The sequence below is a fragment of the Mesoplodon mirus genome, assembly GCF_964341445.2.
Source record: "Mesoplodon mirus genome assembly, chromosome: 2".
NCBI lineage: Eukaryota > Metazoa > Chordata > Mammalia > Artiodactyla > Ziphiidae > Mesoplodon > Mesoplodon mirus.
Window position 1 is genome coordinate 216,808,684 of NC_138977.1, and position 6,000 is coordinate 216,814,683.

The window sequence follows — 6,000 nt, forward strand, 5'->3', positions numbered from 1 at the left end:
TGGTTTGCCTGGGACTGTCCTGGTTTAAAAACTGAAAGTCTTGGGCTTCCCTGGTGGTGCAGTGGTTGAGAGTCTGCCTGCCGATGCAGGGCACACGGGTTCGTGCCCTGGTCCGGGAAGATCCCACATGCCGCAGAGCAGCTGGGCCCGTGAGCCATGGCTGCTGAGCCTGCACGTCTGGAGCCTGTGCTCTGCAACGGGAGAGGCCACAACAGTGAGAGGCCCGCGTACCGCAAAAACAAAACAAAACAAAACAAAAAAAAACTGGGCTTCCCTGGTGGCACAGTGGTTGAGAATCTGCCTGCTAATGCAGGGGACACGGGTTTGAGCCCTGGTCTGGGAAGATCCCACATGCCGCGGAGCAACTGGGCCCGTGAGCCACAATTACTGAGCCTGCGCGTCTGGAGCCTGTGCTCTGCAACAAGAGAGGCCGTGATAGTGAGAGGCCCGCGCACCACGATGAAGAGTGGCCCCCGCTTGCCACAACTAGAGAAAGCCCTCGCACAGAAACGAAGACCCAACACAGCCAAAAGTAAATAAATAAATTAAAAAAAAAAAAAACTGAAAGTCTTGCTCCCCAGGAACTCCCCCTGTCCTGGGCAGACCAGGGTGCTTGGTCACTCTACCTGGGAGCAAAGTGTCTAGTGGCCTCAGCAGGAGGCAAAATGTGCTCCCGAGTAGAATTCACCTAACCCTCTCCAGAAAGGTCCTCCGGACGCCTCTGCCCAGGCCCCAGAATCTAAAGACCTGTGAGAGAGGAACACTTCCCGCCCGTCTGCATCTTCAGACAAGGCTGCCTCACCCCCGAGTACCTCACCTGGACTGCTCTGACCCCTCTCACAGGCATTCACATGAAAGTCCAAAGCTCCCCCAGTGGTTTGAATGCCTGGAAATGGCATTAACAAATTAACCCAGATTGTCATTTCTTCCCCGTGATTCAATCAGCTTGGCCTGGCTCGGAGGAATCCCCTTGTTTTAATCATGTTTCTCTTCAAAATTCACTCTTGTTAGGAGCTAAGGGATGCCATTCATGTATCTTTGGTTCAAATTGTCTCTCACCTATCCTTTCCTCATAATTCAATAAGCTACTAATTTTATTGAGAGACTACCTTTAAATGATATGCCAGAGACTTAAAAAGGAAAAGCAAACACTGGGGTCCCCAGGGAAATGCTGTGTTTGCATCCGCAAGTCATCACCAGAAAGATCCATCAGGCTGACAGCCGACGGTGTCCTGGTTGGGGAGTGTAGAGCAGCAGTGCCCCCAGGGACCCCTGCTGAGGTCTGCCTCAGACCTGTGACCGGGAGGTGGGCTGTGGTGGACAATGAGGGGCTGCCGGCCTCCAGGGCTGGGGTTGATGCCCCGGCTGGTTCTAGCAGGTCCTAATGAGTCTGTTCCATAAGGTCTCCTCATCTGCTGATTGACCTGGAGGGAAAACTGGCCCAGGAGACACAGGCCCTGGAAGGAGGCAGCAAGAGACAGGCAGAGGACAGGGGCCTGGGACCTGCTGGACCACATAGGCCGGAAGGGGCAAGAGGGCAGCATGGGAGAAGGCTGATGCTCTGACTCCTCAGCCTTGGTGCAGGCTGCGTGTCAGCCCCCTTTCCTCACCAGTGATGGCAGGGCTCTGCCCCCAGGGCAGGGCAGACAGGAGCAGGCACTGCCCCTCCTGTCACCCTTCACCCCCTAGGGCTCTGGGCCAGCCTGGGCTCAAGTCTGTTAAGGAAGTTTTGCTTGGCCAGCTCAGGGTTACTCCCGTCTCCTCCTCCTCTGCCCTGGGACAGCCTCTATGTGGCTCCATATTCCTTAATCACCCCCTTTCAACAGAGGGTGACTAACTCTTCCAATCTCTTCTAACCCCAACTTCTGACATGCAGGGCTACAAAAGCAGCCCTCGGACACAGTTCAGCAGTTCCTCAAAAAGCTAAACCTGGAATTATCAAATGACCCAGCAGGCCCGCTCCTAGATGTACATTGAAAACCTATCTTCACATAATAACTAGCCCAGGAATGCTCATGGCAGCACTACTCACAATAGCCAAGCGGCGGAAACAACTCAAAACTCCATCAGCTGATGAGTGGATAAATAAGATGTAGTTTATCTGGACAATAGAATGTTATTCAGCAATAAAAAGGAATGAAGTGCTGACAAGAGCTACAGCATGGACGAACCTTATGCTAAGTGAAAGAAGCCAGACACCAAAGGATAAATATTGCATGATTCCATTTATATGAAATGCCCAGAGCAGGCAAATCCATAGGACAGAATGCAGATTAATGACTGCAAGGGGCTGGGGGAGGGGGCTGAGGAGTGGCTGCTAATATTAATAGATATGAGGTTTCTCTTTTGGACAATGGAAAGAAATGTTCTGAAATTAGATAGTGGTGACAAATGCACAACACGGTGAAAATACTGAAACCCCGCTGAACTGTATACTTTCAATTGGTGAACTTTATGTTTTGTGAATCATGTCTCAATTTTTTTTTTAAAGAAAGCAGTCTGCTGGAGTCACCCTTTGACCCCGGCACTGTTCTATATTCCCGGCAAGCTTGTTCCTCTAAATGGTCTTTAAAGACCCTACGCTGCCCTCTGCTTCCCACGGGCAGGCTCTCCTCCGCCCTGGCCCAACTTACACACGTTGCCCGGTTCTTCCCCGCCCCAGATACCCCTGCTGCTGGCGAGCAGACAAATTTGGGGAGAATGAGGGGGTGACATCCAGCACAGCATACGGAGACACAAATCAGACCATACGACATCTCTGTCCCTGGAAGTCCCCTGGCCCAGCGACCAGCAGGGTCTCCCCTCTGAACAGTCATCACTCCGGCCTCCCACTTCCTCCAGCCACCAACCTTCCTGGAGGGCAGACCCTCCATGCTGGACTGTGAGGTCCTCCTCTTTGCAACAAAGCCCAAGGCGTGGCCTCGGGGGTCACTTCTTCTAAAAGATCTTTTCTTTCCTCCCTGCTACGTCACTGCCTCCAGCCCAGGAAATGGAGACTTCGAGAAAGTCAAGTCTCCCAGCTACCAAGAAGGGGTGTGGGTCCCCAACATAGACCCTTGAGGTCTCCTGTTGTGAGGGCTGGGGCTTGAGGGCGCCAAATCACCAGGAACTTGCCCTCAGGAGCCGTGTTTCCGTCTGGCTGTTACTTTTACTCAGAATGACGCTGTGTGTGAGCTCTGCCCAGCCTCCCCGCTTCTTCCCTAATTTTCTTGGCTCAGGGCAGCTTTGCGATCAATCCTCCCATCTAAACCCGGGACTCAGAAGCAATCCATAGCTCTGAAACATGCTAATTAGGTTTAGGCAAGAGAGCTCAATAAATTGGAGCAAAACAGCTATTGATTCAGCTATCAACTCTCCCGGAGGCACACAAAGCAGGGCTCCAAAGACAACAGGAGGAGAAACAAAGAAATCACCTAAGAAGCCCATTTACTCCCCAAAGATTTGGTTTTCATAGCAAATTTTTTTAAGAAAATGCCAGCTGGGGGAAGACGTCTTAACAAGTGCAAGCTGAGCAGGCCTCAGCTCCTTTGCTTAAAATTCCTTCCATCTCAAGTACAGTCCCGACAGTGCCAGCTCTCTGGGAGAAAGATACAGGAGACAGTGGCCGCGGAGCCCTGAGGTCATTCAGGCCATCCCCCTGCCTCAGAGCGGAGCTGAGCTCAGACCTCCTCCCCACCTCATTCAGCAGGGAGGAGCCGCTGCTTTTAGTGAGTGTGGCCTCACGCCAGGCACCGGACGTGCCATTTCTCAGTCAGTCCTCAGAAGAGCCTGATGAAAGAGGTGTGGTGTAATCCCCACTTCGTGGAGGAGGAGACTGAGGCTCAGAGAGGTCAGTGACTAGTCCGTGGTCACACAGCTGCCAAAAAACGGAGACCCCCCCCCCCATGGCTCTCACATGGTTATCAAGACTCTGGCCTATGTGGGCCCCTGTGAACCCTCCTGGTGAAGTTCAAAGCACATCCTCAGATGAAAGGCTTCCTGCAGAAGCGTCAACGCAGGCAGCAGGTACAGACAGGGGAGGTCCTGTCCAGAGGCCACCCTGTGTGTCCCTGTGGACGGCACCTGGATGAACCAATCACAGGCCCTCCTGGGGTCTGTGAATTGGTGAAGGAGGCAGAATGGCTCAAAGTGAGGGCGGAGGCTCAAAGCCACGAGGCACACGGGTGGGGGAGTGAGGTGATACCAGGCAAGGGGAAGGAGGTGAGCCGGTGACTGGGGCCAGGTGGGAGGGGGCCGGTGGCAGAGGGAGACGCTGAGACCCCACGTGGCCCACCCCAGAGCCACGGCGGGAATGTCGGAGGGTCCCATCTTCCTCGAGGCCCCCCTGGCTGGCTGGGTGTCACCAGGTTTCTCCCCCTCCCCCTCCCTCGGCGTCCCCACCCCCCAGCAGCCCTCTGGTTTGGAGAACAAGGAGCACTTCTCCCGGAAGCTGCCCCTCTCACCAACCTTCTTTGAATTTTCTTAAAACATAAACGCGCCAGCGGCCTGAAAGCCTTTTCTAAGGACGTGCAGGAATCTCTCTGGGTGAGGCTTTTATTTTTAAAGGGAAGAACTCCCTCTCTTTGCACGGGCTCTGTGTGGGCTGGGAGAGGGGACAGTGGAAAGCAGGCTGGAGCCTTCTCCAACAGGTCAAGGGGCCTGTTTGCCAACCCTGGGGCTCCTGGAAAGGGGGGCGCCAGGGAGAGTGTCAGAAGGACGCAGAGGCGGTCCAGGCTCAGGACAATCCAGAGATGTCTGTTCCTACAGGTCCAAGGCCACGGATTTTGTCCCCACAGAGGACCTGGCCGGGCTGCCCCACTGACATACTCTCAGCAGGGGCGCATTCATGGAGCAAATAAGACTAGAAGCTCATCTGAGGGCCTGAGTGGCCAAGCAGGGGAGGTAGGGTGGACAGGAGCCCTGATGGCCATTCGGGACAGAGGCCAAGACCGGAAACCTGGGGGTAAGCCCTGCAGTGAGGGCAGTGCCAGGCCTGGCAGGGGCCAACATTCTCTGGGAGCTAAAATGAGAACTGAGGAGATTTTAAGCTGTGCAAGAACCCAGGGCAGAGTATGGTCTGGATCACTTCCACGGCCTGGACAGAGGGGCCGCCGAGTGTATTTCCAGGAGTGAATCCAACGGGATGGGATTGCAACTGTGAAATCCCATCCCGGGGAATCCCAGCCTGCCCGCGAGTTTGACAGGGGCTCTGGGAAGGGAGGAGAGGAAGCAGGCCTGCAGTTTCTCTCTGCGGTGGATGAGGGCCTCCCCCAGTCAGGGGAGCGTGTCTCAGGCTCCGGGCCCCAGGTCGGGAGAGCGATGATGGTGAAGGGATGCTGCCCCTGGGATCCCGGGGACCAGAAACACAGAGCTGGCAGGCCCATAAGGGTGACGGGGTGGTGGTCCCCTCAGGTCCACGCTGATGCCAGCACTCGTCCAGGCAGCGGCTCCAGGGGCTGTACCCCTCACTCCCACCCTAGCCACGGCTGCACCTAACCGCCCCCCACCTGCACCTCCAGCTGCTTTCCTCTGCAGAGCCAAGTCCCAGCAAGGCAATAGCAGGCCCACCTGGGCCCAGGCATTTCGCCCACCTCCCCCCGAGGCCCAGGACAAACTTCTGGCCTGATGTGAGGCCCTGAGAAGGCGCGGAGGTTCATTCAGCTGAGCAGCAGCCGTGGTACAAAAGCAGGCCTCGCACACAAAGGGCCAACAGTGTTTCACTTCTCAAAACCTCAGCTCCGGAAGGGACCACCAGGCAACGCTAGCCCAGCAGGTGGGTGGAGGGCAGGAGGCCTGGGCGCTGTGCCTTGTTCTGAGCCAGCCTGGTGAGGGAGCATGGCTTTCCCTGCTCCCAGTGGGTTCCAAGAAGGCAGCAGGGGGAAGCCGGCCAGGGTGCTGGGCCACCTCCCTCTGTCACCTCTAAAGCTCGCCTTCACTCCCTGCCCCGGCTTATAATAAGTGAACCAAAGAACCAACTGTGACCCACCTCCCTATGCCCCCGCCAAGTCCTCAGGGGGTGCT